Source organism: Etheostoma spectabile, unplaced genomic scaffold (genome assembly GCF_008692095.1).
Source record: "Etheostoma spectabile isolate EspeVRDwgs_2016 unplaced genomic scaffold, UIUC_Espe_1.0 scaffold00004452, whole genome shotgun sequence".
Classification (NCBI taxonomy): Eukaryota; Metazoa; Chordata; class Actinopteri; order Perciformes; family Percidae; genus Etheostoma; species Etheostoma spectabile.
In genome coordinates, this window is record NW_022603154.1 from 1 (window position 1) to 25143 (window position 25143).

At 41.0% G+C, this 25143-nt stretch overlaps 1 long non-coding RNA gene and 1 pseudogene across 1 annotated transcript; one reads left to right on the top strand and one right to left on the bottom strand.

Moving 5' to 3' along the window:
- Window positions 1-38: 38 nt before the first annotated feature.
- On the top strand, window positions 39-11189 carry LOC116677152 (coiled-coil domain-containing protein 158-like; annotated as a pseudogene).
- A 146-nt stretch (window positions 11190-11335) lies between these two features.
- LOC116677153 (uncharacterized) lies at window positions 11336-13487 on the bottom strand. Its single transcript, XR_004328940.1, has 4 exons — window positions 13232-13487; window positions 12965-13105; window positions 12765-12855; window positions 11336-12656 (listed from the first exon to the last, which is right to left on the bottom strand). It is a non-coding gene; the product is annotated as an uncharacterized LOC116677153 (long non-coding RNA).
- Window positions 13488-25143: the final 11656 nt, after the last annotated feature.

Below are 25143 nucleotides of genomic sequence, written 5' to 3' on the forward strand. Positions count from 1 at the left end.
TTCTCTATAAGTACTATTTTACCCTCTCAACCCAGACACACGATCAACCTGAACAAGAAACAGTCCGTTTGACAAAGCTATTGTGAACTTGCAGACTAAGTTGCACACGGTCCAGAAGGAGAAGGACGACCTGTCCAACCTCAGGTGAGACACTGATACATTTTACTCCTGAAGTGTTTTATATCACTTGACCCACAGATCTTTTTATTGTAGATTGAAGGATTCGAGGATACACGTTGGTCAGATGGAAAAGATGCTTTCATGTTGGAGCGCTCCAAAACATCCAAAGGGGGCCGAGGACCAGAAGCTGCAGGAGACGGAAAAGGAGACGTGGCACTCAACTGGAAAGTAGAGACATTGGAACAAAATGTAGAGGAGATGTACCACTTATATCTCACGAGTCACAATGTGGACACAATGTCATCACCAGTCCTGATGTCGCACTAGTTCAAGACAGCTATCCCCAGCTGCTAAGGTAACTGAGGATTTTAACGAGGAGGCAGACAAGCTACAGGAGAGCTTTTTTTAGTAAGTACTAGAAGTGAGTTCCGGATCATGTTAAGTGTACTTTAGACACAGACTTTTCCTCCTGGTATGTCTGATATATTTTTTAAATCTGTTTTATGCAGTCAAAACATCTGGGGAGCGAGGAACACAGTGGAGTAAATAAGCAAAAAGAAAGGTAATGTAATAGAGAGCTGCAGCAATTAGTCGATAATCATTTAGGCACTCGAAGAAAATGACTCTGCAACTATTTTGTTTATAGATTAATCATTTCAGTCCCTTTTCAGCAAAAAATGCCAAATATTCTCAGGTTCCCACTTCCTAAATGTGAAGATTAGCTTTTCAGTCATGTGATAGAAATACAAACATCCCAACTTGATCTGCCATATTATTATGGGTAGGGGAAAAATTATTCTTAGATACATGCGCGATTCTCTCTAGAACGATTCGATGCTCGATTCTGATATTAATATTCAATGATTAAAAAATAAAAAATAAATATTTTTTTGCCTATCTCCTACGGTTCCAGCCCATCAATGCATGAGTGAATCATGTTTATTTTATTTCTATTATTTATCTGCACAGACACAAGCTCAGCACATCTGCTCTGCCTTTAAATCCAAAAACATACACAGCATTTCATTCCTGTGGCAAGAAGAGAAAGCTGACTGTAAATCATCTCAACAAGCAGTGCGATACCGTGGTTTGTCAGTGTTAATACAGTCATAAGTGTTTCTAGTGACTTAGGAGTAGGGGTGGGGAAAATATTGTTTCTTAGATGCATCACGTGATTCTCTCTAGAATGTTTTGATGCTTTATTCTGAAAACTTAAAATCAATTATTAAAATATTACATGTACAAATAGTAATTTTTAAAAAAAATCAACACATTTAAAAATTATAATTAAAAAATTACATATATAAATTAATTACATGTGTTGATTTTTATTTAAAATTACTGTCTCCAGACATGTACAAATCAGAAAACAGAGTGACTGAAAGAGGATGGGATAATGGCAACAACTTAGAGTTTAGGCAAGAGTGCAGAAAAAACCCTGCAAAATGGCCAAAAGGAAAACAAAAAAGTTTTGTATTTATACACATGATCTAATAAGACAAAAAATAATTAGGAAAAAAACAAAAAAGGTTGTTTATCTATTTTATCAAAACACATCTGACCACCTCATGTTTCATGTTCTAAGAAGCCAATTCTCTCCACCTTTAAACATGACTGAGCCTCTGACATGGAAGATACTGTGAGAGAAGTTGACTTTAACAGCATGTTTAAGGCTCAAGCATGACTCATCACAAAATAAAAACCCAGTAGACAGATATATGTCAAAATCTGACAAAGTCAGATTTACATGTATATATTTTTAAATCACGCATGGAAATGTACATTAAAAAAGAATGATGCATCGAGATGCATCGATTATCGGTATTGAATCGTTGACCTCGGAATGGAATCGTGAGGTGCCCAGAGATTCCCACCTCTAATATTTACCAGCTACAGCTGCTTACCTGCTCCATATCAAATGGTGGTGTTTTCTGTATTACTTCATCCCTTTCAACCATTGTAGGCTATCTACTATGCTCCATTGTGCATCATAGATATGGTATTTTTATACCATATATATAACAGCCGTGTTCACTCTTTGCATTGCTCTGTCCTAGAGTGGAAGACCTGATTGAAAGTCTTGGCCAGGAGATGGCGATGTTGACTGCCAAACTGAGCTCATCAAAAAACAACAGTGTCAGCTTAATGTCAAGTTGGAGTTGCTAAAGTAAGTGTTTTTCCCAAATCATTTGTGGCTGTTTTTTTTTTGTTTTTTTTTTCAAAGAGTCTGCCGTAAGGCCACTTACTATATGATCACACAATGTTGAATTTCTGAATCAGTGGCAGACTAAAAAAACAAAAATTCTATGCTCAGGAAACTTGCAGAGAGACAGACATCACTGCACCAGTGTCAGGTCAGTGAACTTGAGTCAACCTCTGGAGCCATACAGATAAGGTAAGAAGAATGTTATGAGCAATAATGAAAGCAATGACATACTGAGGCTGCTTGTATAAACCAGCCATATTTATCTAATTCACTCAATATGTATAGCTCAGTCAAACCACAGTAGCTTAAAGATTATACAAATCCAATATGGAGAAGCAAAATTCCTGCCTCCTCCTATGCCAGAATGAAACACTTAAATAATATTTGATTTAATTTGTGACATTGCAGGTTTGTTGTCTGGAGCAGCAGCTCATTGAGGCTCAGTCCCAGCTGGTGGACGCCCAAAGAGAGCGAGAGCGATCTTTACAACAGGCAGGAGCTTCGGTCCCAACTTAAGGTGCTGCAATTTCCTCTTTCTGTTGTTATCATACCCAAAGTAACTTATAGTATAGATGCATGTTTACCACTGCCCCAGGAATATATTTTAAGTTGAGGGTGCTGATAAATTTCCGAGTGATTTTCTGCTAAAGTCAACCACCACACACCACACTGCATCCATCACAACGCTCCACAAGTGGAAAAAACAAAAGCAAAAATGAATCAGCAAAAATCATCCTGATCAAATTATGGTTACATTTAATTTTAATTAAAGGGAGTAAGTTAATATCAATAATCAATTCATTAAAATAAATGTATGTAATATTTAATTCTGGTTGTAGTTTGTCTACCTTTCACTAAGGGGGTGCTGCAGCCCCTCCGTACCCTTAGTTCCCGCGTGGCCATGATGTTTACCATAAAGAAAAGTTAAACTGAAGTATATGGTTGACTTTACATGAGTCAATACGAATCATACTTTTTTGTAGTTAGTACATGTAGTTTGTGTAGTATAATTATAATGGAGTAATCTAAAGCTCTGGATGTGTGTAATCTGCTGGTCAAACAGTTTAAGACATTGGTGGGAAGAGTCAAAGATGATTGCCAGGCTCAGGATTGGGTTAGGGGATGGACTTTGTTGGTAGAGGTGTTCTGACCGAGGCTGTGCTGTCTGTCCTAATAATATCCACTATAGAGCTCAACAGTGTGTTTCGGAAGTACAAATCTCATTTATTTCTCACTAAGGATTTGGATTTTTTGCCAGTATGTCTAAACCATCTAAGGTAGACTGACCACAAGCTACGAGGTTGTGAAACGAAAGTTTCTGCTGCTGTAGAAACAACAAGTCTGTATGAAATCAATCTTGTTTAAGAAATAGTACACTACCCACAATCCTAAGCGTAACAGCGACATCTCTAATTGGTGGAACTCGCTGTTACAATGGAAATGTTTACGAACCCACAAACGTCTAGAACAAGCTGCTATGGTTGTTTCTGTACCTACTTGTACATTTAGCTTTTTTTGGTGTTATTTTGCGCGGAATCAAATGTTTATGGTTACAATTCATCTAGCCTGGTTGCCTTGGTTCCAGCCTTAAAACTATTTATATAAGCATCTAATGAAACGGCAATGGAGATATTGAAAGATACATCACTTACGGAACCAGAGCCATTAAAAAAGTGGTGGTCACTGGTCGGTTGAGCTCTATACATTTATTTTGAGTAGGGCACACCAGGGGTACCATGGGGCAACCATCATTTGACTTATTTTGGCTAAGAACTTGGCAAGAAAAGTACATGACAGACGTTTGGCTTTTCTTTAATGGCAACAAGAGAAGGTTAGGTTTAAGGGCAGGATCTACATGTGGCCTTTTTAATGTTTGGTTCATCCTTTCTGTGAGGCTGTATATACACTTACAAGCCATCAAGCAGTGTATGTGTGCTGCTATAATTAGGCCATGTGATGGGAACAATGTCTTTTAAAAAGTTACAGTGGTTAGTTAAACTAGTGAGTTGGTTTGGGCAATTACAGGCTATCAATGAATGAATATTACCCATCCCATTGCAATTACTGATCTTTTAAAATTGGTGCTTCAACAGTCAAAAAAATCCATTGGTTATAGATTAAGCCTATCGTCAGTAGGCAGTTTATGTCCCCCAATCTTAATGTGCAAGTTGCTCTAGTAACCTGTTGATCACTCAATCCAAGTGGTTCCAAAGTCAAAGGCACCTATTTTTTTTAAAATGTGATATACCACACTGCAGAACCAAGTGTACCTCTCAGAATGGTTTGGTCAGTTAACCATCCAGGAATAACACAAGATGAATGTCAAGCCAGTTTATCTCCGATTGTTGAGATCCTATTTCTTCACACTGTCAGAAAGATTTACTTTATCTTTTTGTTGTTTTAAAACAATCAGCCCACTGTGCCTCCTGCTTTACTCCTCTAGAGTTGCGGTGAGCAGCAGCAGTGTGATCTCCAGGAGGAGGTGAAGGCCCTGGGAGGACAGCTGCAGGCGGCTAGAGAGGAGAAAAGCTGCCTACAGGCCATGCTGGAACAGAAGGCCCAGGAGGGGAGAAAATCCCAGGAACTCCTGGAGGAGAAAAACAAGGAACTCCAGTTTAGGCAGCAAGAACTCAGCACGTAAAGTTTTTAGAGGAGATCATGCATCATGAATCTTGCGTTTATAATAGGTCACTATGTGCCCATTGAGGCTCAGTCATTGAAATGTTTTTTCCAGCATCTTGCCAGGTTGGAAGAGGCCCAGAGCAGATGCCAGGCCCTACATGCAGAAGTAGAGACACTGAGGCAGAGGCTGGGACCGAGAGAAGAGATAGAGGGCAGCATCCAGATAACCGCGCAGCACCGCAGCACCATCGAAGAACTTCACCAGGAACAGCCTCCTCAGCAACCAGCTAAACCAGCACAAGCTGGAATTCAGCAGCTCAGGGTCAGGAGCATGGCAGAAAACGTGATTGAAATATGATTAGATAACTGAAGTAAAACCTTTCCCTATTAAGCCTTCAATTCATTTTTTTTTCTGTTTTTGACTTCCAAACCTCACTTACATCATGACTTACTTTACACTCTTTGTCTCCATCCTTCCTCTTGTGCCATATACTGTTTAGGCTGAATTGGGAGCGGCATAATTCAGACCTGACTGCTGCTGAGCATGACAGGCGGCAGCTACAGGCCTCTGTGGCTGAACAAAGTCAGCGTATCCACGAGGAGTCTCTGGAGAAACGACAACTATCATCCAGCTGGAGGTGCAATGCATGCATTTGCTCACCTCACTAGTGAGTTGAGCTTTACTGAATGTGCATCGCCACACAGGAATGATCAATTTCCAGCATATAAACTATGATTGTGAAACAAACTGAGCTGCATTTTCCTCACTATTATAATGAAGGCATGAACAGATGCAGAGGCGTTACGTTTTTTTTGGTAACGAGTAATCTAATTGATTACTCTTCCCATCTTATAACGCCGTTACCGTTACTGCTGAAAAATGCAAATGAAAAAATATATAGTCTGTAATCCACATAAAGTATGTTTGTATACAAGTAATTTTGTTTTTCTCCTATTCCATTCTTTGGAAATATAATTAATTGTTTTTTTAAACATCGTCCCAAAAGTATTCAATCAAAGCTTTTACTATATTGTATGTTACCTTTAGACAGCAGACTAGTGTAACTAGATCTATTTCATTCACCAGAAACTGACACTGCTGTTTCTACAAACTCAGCTCTTAAAGTTTTTTTGCCAAATTAAATGATCCTCTTGTCCTGCTGCGTTAAAAAAACAACAACAGAGAACTATGTTTGTATGTTTTCACTGTCAACCAAGCCCTTCCATTGTTGTGTGTTTAAAGTGTTAAAGTGTTTTCCTCTCAGTGGATGCAATGCATGTGTTTGTGTGGCATGATTTGACAGAAAGCACAAGGAGCTACAAAAGCTCCACAGCTGCAAGAACGAGGAGCACAGGGTGTGGTGCTGAAGCTCAGAGTCAGCTGAGGAACGCCCATGACGAGCTGGACCGGGTCAGGAGCACCCTGAGGACCCTGGAAGGAGCTGACGGACATGGTTAGATCCATGATACAAGTTAATTTGAACTGAGACTTGATCAAAAGATCTCATGTACAAAGAAACATCCATTCTGTGATCAAGTCGACAGATAACAGTGATTTATTTGGATCTGAATTCAACCTAGGAATGCAGACAGTACTTAAGAAAGCATTAGTGTAGTTTAAATGAAGTTTCAAATATTAATTATACTCCTCTGCTGTATTCCAGTCTGAGAGATATAACCCGACATGTGTGACCATTAACATGTATGTCCTTGAGATGTACAAAGCCTGTCCAAAATTAAAGCTCTGGGATTTACAACATGTTCTGATACATATGTGCATGATGTTCTTCTCGCTTGATCACCTCCTTGCCCTTAACTCTTTTTTCCCTTTGTTTTGTGGTTTTGTCTCCTCCACCTCAGGCCTCCAAGTAGCTGTGGACATGCAGAAGGAGATCACTGCCAGAGAGAGCAGGTGGACTCCCTGCAGGGCAAAATCCAACTTTAGAGGATATTTTGGACAAGTTGCACCAGGTAATAATTAATCACTGGCTTCTCTCCAGTCAAGTTCAATTGACATCTTCCGATATGAACAGTTTCTGTTACTCAAATTACTTCTATCACTAGGCATTTCTTTTTTTTTTTCAGATCTTGTAATCTTTAATAACTTAAATATAAATATTTTCCTTCATGCTATTTTTTGTCTGTTTAATTTTTTTCTGAATGCCCAGAACAGCAGATTTGGCATCTCAGCTGTTGACCAGTTAGCCATTTAGCTCATGAAGATCCAAATGTCTTAATTGATAAAAATAATATTTTTTATTAATTTAAACCAATTCAGGTGCTTCTGAAGCAGAGTAACTATTATAAAAAAAAGAAAAGAAAGGACTTTTAGTTTTATTTTTTGGGATGCTAAATTGCTATACTGGAACAACTTTGCCCACCCATACAAAATGCCCAACTCAAAAGCATTTTGTACTTGTCAACAGCATTTATGACCTTTTTCTGTTGACTCTTCCTATCCTATCCAGAGAAGCGCTACCAGAGCCTGGAGAACCAGCGTCAGCTCGAGGAGCTTATCTTCGTCAGGGAGGAGAAGAAACAACTTGGCAACGAGCTAGAGGCCCTTCGCTCCAAAGATAAACAGTTGGGGGAGCGGATCAGCCAGCTGGAGGCAATCCTTCACAAGGTGGCACTCACTTGCATTTACACTTCGTACTAGTCATTATTTTACCAACAGATGTTATTTGGTGTTAAGAGAAGCCTGAATAAGATGATGACAGACTGAAAACAGTTTTTAAGAGATGAACAGCAGAAACCAAATTTTTATTTGATTCTTTTCAACAACAAATTGTTGGTGACATCCTCGTTTTGTGTTAGGTCGGCGAAGATTGGTTGTATTTCATTTCCCGTATCCCTTCCCCTTCATTACCATCATTCCTTTACCGCTATGTAATAAAAGCACAAAATACCCCAAAGAAATAGATAGCGGTAAATACAGTTAAAAAAAAAAAGTCTCATATACTGTATGGGCTGATAATCAGCAATTATCTTATCTTATTCTTTTAACAATATTTGAATAACTGTTCTTTTATTCTGAGAAAAACTGTTCATTTCATTCGTAAGGGTTTGGCGTCACAGTTATCATCTCCCTTTGGAGCAAAACCAAAATGTTGGTTTATATATTCAGATAAATAAAGAACCTTATCTGTCTCTGTTTTTGGATCCATCACTGTGTTGTTGGTTTATATTCTCTGTATCTTCAAAAAGATGTCAGAGAGTTTTGCGGACTGTCAAGATTTCATCCAGCTGCAGGAGCAGGACTTCTTCCGTCTGAAACTTCAACATGCCTTGGATTTGAAGGTAGAACAGATTAGTCTTTTTTGAAAGAAGGATAGGACTTGTCCACAAATACACAGTATAGTACGGTATAGTAATGTCTTAATCTAATCCAATTAATTCTGAGACTTTTTTGTGGAAATGGAGCTGAGCTCCCTTTAACATTGGTCGATCTCATCTATAGGAGCTCCAAGGTCAAATTTGCGCACTGCTCTGAATGTACCTCCACCTGACCTGGACTCCCCATCCCCACCTGCACTCACTGCTCCACCCTTCTCCCAGCATGCCTCCAACACCCAGCTCATGGTACAGTCAGGAACTCCTATATCTCGCCTATCTCCTACGGTTCCAGCCCATCAAGTGCATGAGTGAATCATTGTTTATTTTATTTCTATTATTTATCTGCACAGACACAAGCTCAGCACATCTGCTCTGCCTTTAAATCAAAACATACACAGCATTTCATTCCTGTGGCAAGAAGAGAAAGCTGACTGTAAATCATCTCAACAAGCAGTGCGATACCGTGTGGTTTGTCAGTGTTAATACAGTCTTAAGTGTTTCTAGTGACTTAGGAGTAGGGGTGGGGAAAAAGATTGATTCTTAGATGCACGTCATTCTCTCTAGAACGACTCAATGCGCGATTCTGATAACTTAATAATTGATTATTAAGAATTATATATATGTGTTTGTGTGTGTGTGTGTGTGTGTGTGTGTGTGTATATATGTGTGTGTGTGTGTGTGTGTGTGTGTGTGTGTGTGTGTGTATATATATATATATATATATATATATATATATATATGTGTAATAATATTTATATATAATAGTATATATATATTTTTAGTGTGATGTGGTGTTGAATGTTGATTTCTATTTAAAATTACTGTCTCCAACATGTACATATCAGAAAACAGAGTGACTGAAAGAGGATGGGATAATGGACAACAACTTAGAGTTTAGGCAAGAGTGCAGAAAAACCCCTGCAAAAATGGCCAAAAGGATGTCATGATGTCTCTCTCTCATGAGTGGGCTAAATTCTCTCTGCGGGCAAGGCAGAGAAAGGGGAGGTAACCTTGCCCCTTATGACCTCATAAGGAGCAAGACTCTAGCTCGGCCCATCTGAGCTTTCATTTTCTCAAAGGCAGAGCAGGATATCCAGGGCTCGGTTCACACCTATGACCATTTCTTGGCACTGGGGACCATAGGCAGGCTGAGGGAATGCATATTAATGTTAAAATGCATCATAAATTGACATTTTCACGCCATGGGACCTTTAAAACTTGTGTGTGAAAAAAACTATGTTGAAATCTAACAAACTCAGATTTATATATTGCTTTTTTTAAATCACGTATGGAAATGTACATGAAAAAAATTGTTGCATTCAGATGCATCAAAAATCAGGTCAGAATCGAATCGTTAGATTCTGAATCAAATCATGAGGTGCCCAGAGATTCCCCCCCCTTACGTAGGAGTAAAAGATCTTGTTGCTAATTGTCACAGAAATGTGTGAGATTGTATGTATTCCGATGTTTCTCTGTTAAAATGCAAGCTAATCTGACCAGCTATTTATAATGTTGAGTATCAGATCAGCACGGCAGTGTATTGATATTGTCGTTCTCTCCTCTAGCAGGAGAGCCCCGCCTGGGAACTCAGGTCTCTAGTCAAAGAGTTGCGAGAAGTGATTTTGGAGAACCGCAGACCACACACAGACAACCGGAGGAGGTCTGCACCGGAGAGAGTGCACAGAACCACGCTGTACGTCTGGCGCTGTTCCACACACTGCAAGGATTAACTTCGTTCCTGGGCTAGCTTAGGTCGCACATCTGAAAATCATGTGATGCTACTAAATGAGCAGAAGTCATTTGGAGGAGGGGTGGGGGGGATGAGTATACATGAGTGGTTTAATTGACCTTTGACCACACTATTTCACTGTTTTTACTGTACTATATCATAAAAAGACTAGAGAGGCTGTTGACCTTGTATAGCTTAAAACTCCTTTGTCTTAAGATATCTACTGTGGACTCTCACTGTATATTTTGATGTCCCTCCGCACCGACAGCAGTACTGACAAGGCAGAAGAAATAAAAGCTGGCTCCAGATTGAGAAGAAAAACCTGCGGCAGGTAGGGAAAGCGCCCAAACCTTCCCATCTCAGTGTATTTTCTTTTTTTATGTTTTAAGCATGACTTGCCTCGAGGCTATGAGACGCTCATACAATCTTACCACGTGACCTTTTATACCTTATGCACAAGTGCTACAGGCTGGCTGTGTGTAATGGGTGTGTGTTTGTGCGTACACTGTGTACAGCGAGCCACGTTTTCTGAAGGCAGCTGAGCTCAAACGAAAAACAACCAACAACAAACCCTTCAATGAGAGTGAGATTTCTTAACTACTCTATAGTTGTCATGCAATCCATCAAACTCTTTTTTTCATGAATGCAGTGTTTATTTGCCATACAACATAATTCAATAAGTTTATTTTCAACAGAAAATAAACTTATTTTAATAATAATTGATTAATCATTCAGGTCATTTTTTTTTAACTATTCATGGGAGAATTTCCTGCTTTTCTGTGTTTTATGTAGTTGGAAATTAATTGTATTTGCGATGAATTGTTGGGTGGGCAAGCAAGTTGAAGACGCTACCTTGGCATTTTTTACTACTTTCTGACAATTTATAGAGCAAATAATGAATTGAGTAAATGATCATTAGATAAATCAATAATAACAATAATGAGTTGCAGCGTTACATTTGACAGACCGATTAAATTTGTCAGCATCAGTATTCAAGTCTCTAACATATAAATTATGAATTTTCTAGGCCATGTTATTTTGAGTCCAGCGACTGCAGCGAAGTTCACTTCCTCCCCACAGCTGCTCTCACTGGGCCGCAGGTCACCCGTCCACTCTCTCCTGACCTCTGACCCAAACAGCTGACAGTGACACAACACACCAGACCTGAGGCCAACCCTCTTATCCGTAAGTTGTTCATTTTTGTGCTTCATATAAACACAGCTGAGTCATTTGTAGCTTTTTCTTCAATAACTGTATATTACTAGTATCGCACTGTATATTACTGAGAGGGTAGGCTGAATATCATTCACACAAAAGTCAAATTCACTTTAATACAGCTGATTAATACCAATGATAACACAGAGAGATATTTTACATGAAATGTCATAGCACACAAGTCTGATGTATCAGGATGTAATGACGTGACAAAGTCCATTTCAGCAACAGCAACGTTCCCTGTTAAGTGTCTTTTAGCAGTTCACAGACCTTTTTCATAAATCTGTGTAAATGTTAATGAATGATCATAATCTCTGTAATCCTGTAATTCCTCAGAATTAATTCAATTACTTCACTTTTTTTTTTGTCTTTCAGAAAGGTCCTTTTTTATTTTGAAAGACTCCCCAGATGAAGTTGTCAAAAATGGTTTTACGAAATCACCAATTAGGCTTTTGTTTTTGTAATTTATTGTTTAAATAAAGTCTATTAAAAATTATGTTTGAGTTGTTATTTTTAATTCCAGGAATCATACCAAGTTAAAATAAGAACTACTACTATAATGTCTACAATATTTGCATTTTTGGAGGTACACAGTAAAACAAGCTTGATATAAATATAGAGAAGATAGTTAAAGGTGCTCTAAGCGATTAGGGTGACGTTACTTCTTGTTGGTGTTCAAAGTACTGTATCTTCAAACAAAACAAGACTCGCATGCCCCTCCCTCCTCCTCATCCCATCCCCTCCCTTCTGGGCTTCCGCGTACTAACCCCCCACCCCCAAATCCTTCTTGTCGGTTATTGGCTGAAACACTGTGTATTCTTCGTGGTGCAGGTGGGCACAGTTTGTTTTTGTTGCCGTCTGTAGACCTTGGGCTGTCTACAGAGACTGCGTTTTGTTACAGTGTGTTCTGGGGACAAGCAGCTTGCAGATGGTGAGGAGATGTTTGCTGTATGTAACAACAAATGTAGCCTAAAACACGTGTGACATCACTTAGAGCACCTTTAACAATAATGCTGCATCTATATTTGTTGTTTAAGTTCATTTTAGGCATCAATTATCATAAAACCTCTGACCCCCCTCTGCTTATACGCATTGCTTAATTGTCCATGTTTCCTTGTATACTAAAACAAAGATATTTCAAAATTCTTCTCTTTTTTTTTTTTTACAGTGTGGTGTTGAAGAGCATTTTTGGACATGCAAGTGTTTTACTGTACGTGCATTGGATTTTTCTAATCAGTAGCCATCAAAAATTGTATTTTGATTTGTGGGTTTAAGAATGTGTGAAATGTATCTTTTTGTGCTTTATTTAGCTTAGAGGCCTTTGAAACGGTTGAAGTGGTTGGCGTCTTCCACTTATATGGGGAAAGTTGGAGATGAAGAGTCTGAAAGGCCCAGTACTTCAGATTCAGTAACATTTGTCTCTTCGTCCTGCAAGATTCCAAAATAAATCACTTGCATCGTTGTTTTTAGATTATACTGGTTCTTGTGTAAGCTCTGACAAACGGTAACATTAACATTTTCTTTTCTCAAACTTACCAGAGAGGCAAACTGTCTGGTGAAAGGTTTGGTGGCTTCATCATGTCCTTATGTGTGGGTTCTGGGACTTGGGTTTCGGCCATTTGTACTGCTGTAAAACAATTGAGAAGTAATGTGTAGCCGCATCACAGACCGAATCTTTATTTGTTGGATGGATCTTCAGATTTATATTAATACTACAAATGAAGTTGCCAGTTTACTTGCTTTTGCCAGTTTACTTCTTCCTGACTTGGCTCTTCCTCATCTTCCTCCTCCACATCCTCTCCTGTAAGCGTAGGAAGTGCAGAGGCACTGTTAACGCTCATGTCTGGGTACAGAACGGATAACACCTTATCAAATAACTGCAGAGAAATAAAGACAACATTTAAATATTTTGTAAGACGGGATAAACTCTTAACTTGTAATAATGCCCTATTTTTCTGGCACAATGCATCTTGGTAGTTCACACTGCTGTCATCGTTGCTTACATCTGGGGTCATATGATCCTTATAGTGTGGGTACATAGCCAGAGGATGCTGTTTGAGTTTTTCCTCCACAGCAGCCACGTATTCCCTGCGAATCTGCTTTTTGGGTCATCTGCTTTGAAAAGCAAGCATGTTCTTTAGAGATGCACTTTTTATGCTTTTGACTTCCTATGCTGGACTTCTGGTCTGGAGTGTCATGAAAAATAACTGGTGAGACACCTCTCTCTCCGGATAAGACTGACGAGCAACTACCAATCACGGCCATCTGTTTTGCTGGGGCTTTATGATACTTGGTCTGCAACCTCTCCTTGTACCTGAGGATGACAAACATTTTTACTAATCAACAATGATACACGCAAGTAAACGTAACAATATTTGCCTTCAAAATCTAGCAAGTGGAGCAGTTAAAATTGAAGTAGGAACGTTAGCTAGGATATAAATGTAGGCTGGTCAAGTAAAGTTCAAGAATCTCATTTTACTTAGCTAAGTTTAGTACTTTATTGTTATATTTAGCCACATCCCACAAGGCTACATTTACTCACGTTACAAATCATCAAAGGAACGACTGCTTGTGATTTCTAACGTTAACGTTATAGAGACTGTGTCAGCGCAACAAACAAATATGGCACTTACCAAGGGAAAATTGTCCGCGTGTTTTTTGTTTCCATCCTTGTCCTTATTGTTTATTTAATAATTAACTTATAGTTTGAAATCAAAAGCTTCAGAAGACAACCTGTTCTTTTATCTCCGATAACGTCAAATTTGCAAAAGGTGACAAAGGCTTCTATGCTTGTAACCTGCCCCAAGTTAGTCAGTTTATTTGGTAACTATGGCAACAGTTAGGCTCTTGTCAGGTGCATAGCTTTACCGTACGTTCACACCGCCACCGACTTGAGCGTCTAAAGTTACCGGAAGTCATTCATTTTCAATGGAAGCCGGCTTCTCTCAGCTGCAAGGAGCGGCAAATCTGTTGGCGTCGCGTTTTGGGCGTTTTGAGCGTGTTGAGCGTCAATCAGAAAGTTGAAATTTTTCAACTTTATGGTAATGAGCTATGACGCGGTTCAGCGGCAAGCAGCGGCTAACGCCAGCCGCCAATCGGAATATAGACGTCCTTCACGCTGTCTGATCCTGGAGAAACATACGATGTAATCTTTCGTTCCTACCAAAACATTAATTCTGAGGACAAGCTCATAATCGCCGTTGCTGGGTTACCTTTCGTTTATAATACAACGTTGTTTGTACATAGGAACAAGTTAACGCTACATGCCGGTCACATCCGCTCACAGTGAAGTCCGGCACGGGTCACTAGATTAGTCCGGCGGCTGCTCGCTCTGCCTGCACGCCGCTATGGCTCAGCGGCTAACAAGCGAGCCATAGCGGCATGCCAGCGGCTAACGAGCGAGCTAACTGCTAACAGACCCCGTTGCGACCAATTAATACAACTTCTGTCATTATATATGTAGTTTATAAAGGTTTCTAGTGTCAGTGTATTGGCCGTGGCTGCGTGCGCTTCTCCCGGTCGAACAGAAAACGCCGCCACGTCAGAGCGGCCAAAGCGTCACAAAGCTTCCCCGTACTTTTTGACAAGCGTCTTTGTTACAGGGTATCCTGTTGTACAGCTGAGGTTACAGCTCCACCTTGTGGGGTAATTAGGCATGTCAGTTTGTAACAGGAAGTCAGCGTGCTCGTGTGTACCGGTGTACCTATGTTGGTCAGCATGTTAATACACGGAGCTTAACACACACACTTTGTATAGCGTCCTTATTCACCAACATGCAACATGGTGTCAGATAGATTTGGACCCAAAAGTGAGCTTATGTAGGCCGTCGCTGACGCGGCGCGTTTGGTTTATTTACTAAATAGTTAAGTCGTAGCTTAGTACGTTTGCGGCTAACCAGCTAGCGTTAGCCATAGCATCACGACTGTGAGATGGCGTCATCCATTCCGCCACCGGAGCCGATGAAGATGTCTGGGGACCTGAGCAGCAATTGGGCAACTTTTCGAGCAGAGTTTGAGGATTACTTGCTGGCTACCGGACTCTGTGAGAAAGATGCGGATGTGCAAGCTGCAACACTGAGAAGGCTAATGGGCTGTGAGTGCCGACACTTATACAAGCACAACCTGGGTCTCACACAAGACCAGCAGAAAGACGTAAAAGTCATATTGCAGGCGCTTGAAGACTACTTTACACCCACAAAAATGTCATCTTCGAAAGTACGTCTTTGGAAACCTGAGACAGGAGGAGGGTGAGCTTATTGATGCGTTTGTTACAAGACTGAGAGAAAAAGCAGCCACATGTGAATATGGAAACTTGAGAGACCAGCTAATAAGAGACAGGCTCGTCCTTGGAATAACTGATGAGGGCGCGAGACGCCGCCTACTCAGAGAAAAAGACCTCACATTGGCAATGGCAGTTGAGATTTGCCGCGCTGCAGAGATTATGGACAATAAACTGAAAGCTATGGCGCTGGACAATTTTAGGCCTGGGGAGAGCCTCAATGCGGCAGAGGGACAGCGGCGGCGGCCGTCCAGCAGGCCGTTTGAGCCGGCCAGCAAACCCGCGCAGAGCATGAGAGGGACAGTTGAGTGCAGGTACTGTGGCACTCAACACAGACGTGGGCGGGACCAGTGCCCTGCTTTTGGGAAAGCATGCCGCTCGTGCGGCACCCCCAATCACTTTGCCAAGGTGTGCATGAAAAGAGGCCAAAACACACGCCAGTTACATAGTATAGACGCACCCTCTGAAGAGGACCATGATAATGATGGCTGCAATTTGGGCCAGATCTACACAACGATGAGCATAGGAGCAGTCAACGCACAGGGGAAGAAGTGGTTCGTCAACCTCCCACTGCAAAACGGGCTCCAGAAATGCCAGCTTGACTCTGGAGCAACCTGCAACGTGATGAGCATCAAAGACAAAATGAGACTGGCCCCAAGGTGGCCCTTCAGCCTAGTCTCACTAGACTGAAACTTTACAACAGTGAATGGATGAATTCAATGGGCCTGTTCAGCACTCAGTGCATCATTAGAGGCAAGAAGCACACACTTGACTTTGAAATTGTGGAATCCGGCCAGAGACCACTGCTTTCGGGTTCCACATGCGAGGATCTCGGCCTGATACGCTTCACCATTCCGGAGGAGCTACATAGTGTAGATCACAGTAAGTTGAGCTTGCTGACTAAAGAGAGCCTGATCAGCACATACCCTGATGTCTTTAATAGCCCCATTGACTCTCTGCCTGGCGACCTTCACTTTGAGCTGGACAGCAATGTGGCCCCAGTGCAATGCGCTCCCAGAAATGTACCAGTGGCCCTCAAAGCAGCGGTTAAAGCGCAGCTGGACCAGTATGAAAGGGATGGACACCTGGTCACAGTCACACAACCCACCGACTGGATAAGCAATCTGGTCATAGTAAAGAAGCCAGAGAAACTTAGGCTCTGCATTGACCCAAAACCCCTGAACCGGGCTCTCAAGCGGTCCCATTACCTTATGCCCACCTTAGATGACGTGCTGTACAAACTGCCAAAAGCACGTATCTTCACGCTGGTGGATGCGCGGGACGCGTTTCTACAGTGCCGCCTGGATGAGGAGAGCAGCCTGATGACTACATTTTGGACGCCGTGGGGCAGGAAACGCTGGCTGAAACTCCCTTTTGGCGTGTCTGTTGCGCCAGAGCTGTATCAGAGGAAGCAGCATGAGCTCCTGGTAGGCTTGAATGGGATTGAGCCTATAGCTGATGACATCTTAATAGTGGGCTGTGGTGACACTGAGGAAGATGCCATCCGGGATCACGATGCAAACCTCACCGCACTGATGGACAGATGCAGAGAAGTTAAACTGAGGCTGAGTTTGAAGAAGCTGCAATTTCGAGTTAGGGAAGTCCGCTTTCATGGACATGTCCTCTCGGCCGATGGCCTTAAAGCTGACCCCGACAAGGTCAGAGCGGTTCTGGACATGCCCAACCCCATAGACACCAAAGGCGTGCAGCGTTGTGTGGGGTTCGTGAACTACCTATCCAAGTTCATGCCTCGCTTGTCTGAGGTCTGTGAACCACTGAGGAGGCTGCTGGATAAGGACGTACAGTGGCACTGGCTGCCAAAGCACGACGCGGCCATGCAGGAGATCAAGACGCTGATCACGGCAGTGCCCGTTTTGAGGTATTATGATATTAACAGGCCGGTCACCATACAAAGCGACTCCAGCCAGACAGGTCTGGGCTGCTGTTTGCTGCAGGAAGGACAGCCAGTTGCATTTGCATCCCGTGCATTATCCCAAACAGAGCAAAATTATGCACAAATTGAAAAGGAGTGCTTGAGCATTGTGTTTGCCTGTCAGCGCTTCCACTACTACCTTTATGGGAGGGGTGATGTTACAGCAGAGACAGATCACCGCCCGTTGGTATCTATCTTCAGTAAGCCCCTCCTTAGTGCACCAAAGCGCCTCCAGAGCATGCTCCTTACGCTCCAGAACTACTGCCTCAAAGTGGTGTACAAGCCAGGCCCGGAAATGTACATCAGTGACACGCTCAGCCGAGCCACTACTCCACCACAGAGAACAGACACACAATACAGGCGGGAAATGGTCTGCAGCCTGCAGCAGGAACAGTACGACACCGCAGCAATTCAGCAGACGGACTATCTGAACGTCACCAGCCAACGCCTTGCTCAAATCCGACAGCACACAGAGAAAGATGTGTGTCTTCAGATGCTCAAGACTGTCGTGCTTGAGGGATGGCCAGACTGCAGAGAGGAGACGCCCATAATGATCAGAGGGTACTGGGCTATCAGAGACGAAATCAGTGTGCAGGACGGCGTACTCTTCAGAAGCCAGCGCGTTATTGTTCCTAAAACTTTGCGGCCAGAAATGCTGAGACGGATCCACTACAGCCATATAGGGGGAGAGGCTTGCTACAGGCAAGCCCGTGACACACTCTTTTGGCCCAACATGCAGGGGGAAATCAAAGACTTTGTGCAACAATGCTCGGTGTGCAATGAGTATGCACATGAACAACAGAAGGAGACCATGATGTCTCACCCACTCCCCACACGTCCCTGGCAGATAGTGAGCATAGACCTGTTTAATCAGGCTGGGAAGGATTTCCTGCTCGTTGTGGACCACTACTCGGACTTCTGGGAGGTTGATCTGCTTCCTGACCTCTCAGCTGAAACTACAATTTTGAGATGCAAGGCTCAATTTGCACGCCACGGCATACCAGACCGCGTCATTTCTGACTGTGGATGTCAGTTTGCTTGTGGTGCTTTCAGGACATTTGCAAAAGAGTGGTGCTTTGAGCATGTTACCTCATCACCAAGACACCCAAAAGCCAATGGCAAAGCAGAGTCGGCAGTAAAGATTGTAAAGAACCTGTGTAAAAAAGCTGCGTTGGCTGGCGAGGACCCATGGAAAGCTATCCTCCATTGGAGAAACACGCCAACGGAGGGAGTGCACTGCAGTCCAGCACAGCGACTAATGTCGCGGAGACTGCGGACACACCTCCCTGTGACGGACCAGCTGCTGTTGCCTCAGGTCGTTGTTGATATACCAGGCAAACTGTGTTTGAAACGCCAGGCGGCAAAATTGACCTATGACAGATCTGCTAAAGATCTGCCTGAGCTGAATGTCGGCCAGCCCGTCAGGATGAAACCGCTCCCTGGGGACAGGACTGGCCGGTGGAGAAAAGGTGTATGCCTGCAGCAGGCGGGCCCCAGGTCTTACATTGTTAATGTGGAGGGCACAACATACCGTCGCAACAGAGTGGATCTTAGACCAGCAGAGGGGGCTCCGTCATCAGGGCAACTAGAATGTCCCACAGAGCATCCCGGGGACGCACATGCATCAGAGGGGGACTCTGCCAGTGAGAACAGCAATGTTGAGACGGGGACCGGTCATGGGGGGCCACCCCATTCATCACAAACCAGTAGCACGCCATACCGAGATGAACAAGGCCAAACATACTCTCGGAGTGGCAGGCTGATTAAGCCTCGGGATAGATTGGACCTTTAAGTTGGACAAACCAAATAAGGACAGTGAACACATGAAAACAAGAACACTGTTTGAGCTGTCATATCAGTATTTGTTCAACGGCTGTGTTAGATAAATTTTGGCTGTATTAGATACATATTGGGTTCTCTCTTTAGTTATAGCCAAATTGTTGTAGTTGCATAGTTACCGGGTACAATCGTACTTAAGTTCATTCAGTTTGTTCGACAATGCCAGCTAATGCTTTGACATCTTACAACAGGAAGGGAGATGTTACAGGGTATCCTGTTGTACAGCTGAGGTTACAGCTCCACCTTGTGGGGTAATTAGGCATGTCAGTTTGTAACAGGAAGTCAGCGTGCTCGTGTGTACCGGTGTACCTATGTTGGTCAGCATGTTAATACACGGAGCTTAACACACACACTTTGTATAGCGTCCTTATTCACCAACATGCAACAGTCTTTGGCGGGGCGGCCAGAGCTTTTTTGCAGCTCAAGTCGGTGGCGGTGTGTACGTACGGTTAGAGTGGGGTTAATACTGTTGAATTGAACAAAGAGGATTGAGAAAAAATTGTTGAGAATATCTAGCTATGTCTTTATATTTGGCTAATTTTGCAGTAACACTTCGTGTTAAAGGAAAATACGTTCAACTAAAATAGATGTTTTAATTTAAATCAAAGTTATTTTTAAATTATTCGTGTAGCTAGCTAGCTATCATATATGGAGCTAGCTAGGATTTAATAACAACTGGTATATGCAGAATTTGGAGCAATTTTATAGATAACTCAGTGGTGATATTTGATAACATAGCTAGCTAGCTATCATATATGGAGCTAGCTAGGATTTAATAGCAACTGGTATATGCAGACTTTGGAGCAATTTTATAGATAACTCAGTGGTGATATTTGATAACATAGCTAGCTAGCTATCATATATGGAGCTAGCTAGGATTTAATAGCAACTGGTATATGCAGACTTTGGAGCAATTTTATAGATAACTCAGTGGTGATTTGATAACCTAGCTAGCTAAATGTGCATTTATGGATCGTCTAACTATTTGGTTGCCGTTAACGCAGCTGTGTAGTTTTGAGTGACAGCAATATTATATCATTATTGCTGTTTTAGGCAAGCCTAGATCTGTGTATTTCATCTTATATGAGTGCACAAGCCAGGAGCACATTTATAAAAGTTTATAGTAATTATTTTAGTCAAGATTCCTCAGTGTTGACCCCCTGTGTTAGTGTTTGAGCACTAGGGGGCTCTCCTTGGTAGAGATTTGCATTTTAGTTTATGCCATCCTGAACCACAACATCATGCAACCATAATCTGTAATCCCTGTTACTAAAAATCTTTAAATGCGTAAACCTTTTGCTTTAGTAGAAGTAGTCATACCACAATGTAAATATACACTACAAGTAAAAGCCCTGCTTTACAAGTGTATACCAGCAAGTAGGCTAAAGTCAGTCAAATGTGGAGATCATTTTAACGGCTTTATTAACTTTGTGTCTTTTAATCTATTTCAGAGCATTATATAAATGAATTGTTGTTGACCGGATTTAATCACATGTCGTTCCCTTCAGGGCTGATGAATTAGCTAATTAGCCTTAGTTCAGGTCCCCGGACTCCCCTGTTGTCCAAACACCAGGGAGAACACTGCTGGAACAGAGATTACTGTTCTCTTTCTTTCAGCACTGATGAACCCTATTTATAGCTACAAAATAACTTAGTAAACAATTTCCATGCAGTCAGTCAACTGTCTAATGTGCTGTTTCAGTTTGTTTGTTTGCCAACAACACAGCCAGCTTGAGTTCAGTGACATTTCAATACACATTTGAGATTTGACAGCTTCAGTTCCTTGTATACACTCCATTCCAATTTGCACAATTAGCCCACAAGATTATGTTGTTGATGGAGTTGTTAAAGCAGTAGCATCTGTTGAATTATTATTATTAATAAAAACAGTGTTGAAAGATAACTTCTAATGCTCTCTGTGGCAACCGCTTCATATTCCCCTCAGTCAAGAAAAAAAGGATACAACCACTCATTCATCCCCACAGCCATTATCCTCCTAAACTTAGGGAAGAGGTAGTTTCTCCATCAGATATATTCAGGCCTTCTTGAGAGATGATGCTGGTCATACTTTTAATCAGGCCTGACAGGATAGTGTTCTTATTACTCTTCCTAAAGATTATGCTGTTTGTTGATGCAGTGCTGCTGAGTCTGTTATTTCATGTTTGTTTTAAGTTGAACTCGGTGCTGCAAAACCAATTGCCTTTCGGGGACAAATAAAGTTCAAGGTTTAGGTAATAAGAGTTGTGTTTTTAGACTTTCAGCCTGTAAAACAAACCATCAGCTGATGGAGAGGGCAGACAAATGTATGTCTTTTGTAGTTACGGTAGCATTGAAATCCAGTAAACATTTTGGTATTTCGATGCCAGCAGCTTCCAGTAAGGTCTATGTCTACGAGCTTCTGTAGGCTGTGAATGGGTTTGTTTATTACTTCGGTCATCCTGAGCCTCTTCCTTGCCTATTAGATTCCTCATGGTGACACAAGACCACTTTGAATCACTGACACGATGCAGCAGCAACACAGACTTATGAATGGATAATGTAGCCATGACAATGTCACATTAGCGTGGTGCCATTTCTCTGAGGAATTTCCAACTTTATATTGAGGATGGAACTTCACTCATGTGACTCCCAACATAGTGTTGTAACAGCTTTTTCCCACATACCTAAGTCAGACTGTGGGTGGCATACACTGACCTGCAAAGGCCAAATGTCAAGTCAGCCATTTTCCTTTCTTTTTCTGGTCTGCTAGTGAATTGATTTTCGGTTTTTAAAACACCAGCATGTGATAAAACTAGCACCCATATTCAGATGAACTGTATTTGTTTTTACGTTTGAGCAGTTTTTGTTTAATCTAAACTATAATTCAATTCAATTTTATTTAGAGTATCAATTCATAACAAGCGTTATCTCAAGACACTTTACAGATAGAGTAGGTCTAGATCGCACTCCAGAATTTAAAAGGACACAACAGTTCTAGTAGTTTCCTACAGAGCAAGCAACAGTGCAACAGTGGCGAGGAAAAACTTCCTTTTAGGCCTTTTTACTCTATAACTGACGACTAGGGCCTGCTGTTCCCATTTAAGTACTCAAGCTTTTAACTAAGAAATACCACCAAAGGTTCTCAAAACATATACCTCTAAATACAATTGGTTTTACTTCACATTAAAGCTACCTAAAACGAAAAAGGATGTCATCCTTGGGCCGATAAAAGTGGATTTATTTCTGCCTGGATAAAACACATGCACAATATGTCCTGCATGCCTACAATGTGCTCTAGTTAGTTGATAGGTAGGCTACTGTTTTAATCTTTGCTGTGCTCTTATCTACAGTATCTAATTAATTGCAGTGAGGAAATGCCTGAAACTTTGCAAAGGAGTTTTAACCTTTCTTTCCTCTTCAGGATTTCCTTCTAATGCATCCTGATTTATAAATATTACATATAAAACAACCTGTGTAATTTGTCAGTCAAACAGCTCTCTAAATGGTTGCACAAAGATGGCTTGGGAAAACTCAGCCCCTTTGGTAAAAACAAAAACACAAGGATGTGGAGAACCAAATCTACTGTATAGTTTACTGAGGCAAAGGTTGATGTATTTGTTGATATGCCTAATGTTATCGGTGCAGAAGTAGTGAATAAATACAATTTGATAACAATTCCCACTTTTATAAATGAATCCTTAAACAAATCTAAAATGATACGGATTTTATTCATTAAGATGTATTATTTCAGCACTTTATTTGTATTTTTTTTTTTACCAGAAAGGTTAAAGGAAAGCTAATTTAGTTTATTTGTGTGATAAGGTGCATTCATTGTTTTTGTTTGTTTATTCCACACATGGACAATACAAAAACAACAAAGCGACAGGACCACATTAATTTTCTCTAGATACTTTCTACTTTTCATTGACAGGATAAGTACATTGGGGGAAACTGGTGGAATACGCAGGAAATGTTTTTGTTTATGGTAAAATCAGAGGGTTTTGGCAGCATGCTGGTTTTTACTGCCATTGTAACAGTCTTTTACAGCCTTTAGGATGTTGAGCAACTGTAGAAAACAATACACCACAGAGGATGTGCAAACCTCCCAACTTCTTTAACCGGATGCCATACAGGTTTGGCACAACATGTTTCACCGCATTTTCCATATCCTCACGTCCACTGGTCAAGGTCTTGTCAACTTCGGGTGATATCAAATTTATTTGTCCGACCCTTAAAGTTAGAGTTACAATAACACAACAATCTTTCCTTACATTTACCTTGAATATTAACAAGGACTATCCAACACAGAAAGCTGATTTAAGACATAAACAATCAAGACCCCACTTGACTATTTTCATTACTATTATATGGTTATTCTGTTATTTACATCATTTTGTCTGTTGTTTTATGACTCTTTGTGACTCCTTCCTTTCGATGCGGCTGTGTACTTAATGGACTTTAAGTATGGAAGTAAGGTAAAATAATAACATGAGAAAAAACTCAACAAGCAATCATTTACATTAATGATTGTTTATCACAATTTTCCACAGCCCAAGACAGCATCTTTAAAAACCAGCAGCCCAAAAGCTCAAAAATAATCAGTTCACAATCATATAAAACAGAGAGAAGCTGCAAATTCTCACATTTGAGAAGCAGAAACCAGATGCTGTTTTGCTGGACAAATAGCTTAATCAATTATCAAAATTGTTGCCATTTATTTAGCTGTCAATAAAATGACCTATTAATCGACTTATATTTCCAGGACAGTATATTGACAAACGGCAGCCAAATAATGTCACTCATGTTTTAAGACTTTCATGTCACCCACCAATCTTATTCAATAATACAGCTTAAAGCTTTCTACCATCCCTACTACTTTCACATGACTTTTTTTTTTCATTTGCTGTCACTGTTTCCTGTAAACTGGCCTCCAGCGTACATCTTCACTTTTCACTTCACATTTTATTTAATGAAGCAAAATTGTGGGCTTGCTTTGTCAGTCTATGAATAATGCACAATTCATACATCAGCATACATTGTTGCATAACTCTCCTCTCAAGCCTGGGGACAGCAGGGCTAAGCAGGGTCACCGCTTAAAACATTTAAACCAGGACGTGCATGTTTTCAGATTATGTTGTTATGGATATCATTATTTTTCTGACACTGTAATGTTGTGATAGCGGATGCCTCCTTGAATTCCTAAATTAACTCGTTTCTCTTATCTCTCCTTGCGGGGACAATAACTCGCTGTCTCCTGTTACAAAATACATTAGTTGAATGGTGGGAAATGAACCACACCTACATGGAAAAGGAATTCTATGGTCAGTCCTTCACATAATCACTGTTAAGTAATAAGTGTATAAATGGAAAGTCATTGCGTGAGAATACATATGCAATGACAAAGAAACAGCTTGAGTGTTTGTTTAATGTAGAGTTTACAATGTTTAGTTTCCAGTATAGCAGTGGTGGAAGAAAGACTTGGATCATGTCAAGTGAAAGTAACAATACCATGATGTAAAAATACTCCATTACAAGTTATATACTGGTTCTGCGGAAAAAATGAAATATTGAAATACCATATAGTGCTAAGTAGGATGTTTACTGCTCGATGTGACACTTCATATTCAGGTAGAGCAATTAAGTAGCAGTTCCCAACCTATGGTTGATCCCCTTCAAAGAGCCACAACATTATTTGTGGAGTCGGGAGATGATTGATGGGACAGAAAAAAAAAAAAACTAAGTTTTGCTACAGAATTTGAATTAATTTATTGGACTTTTCTCCAATCATTGCTTTTTTTGTGAATAGTTTGATAGTTTCACCTCTTTGGTCTCAAACAATATTTAATTAAACCATCTAAAAGTTTAGATAGAAAATTACCCTTCTCT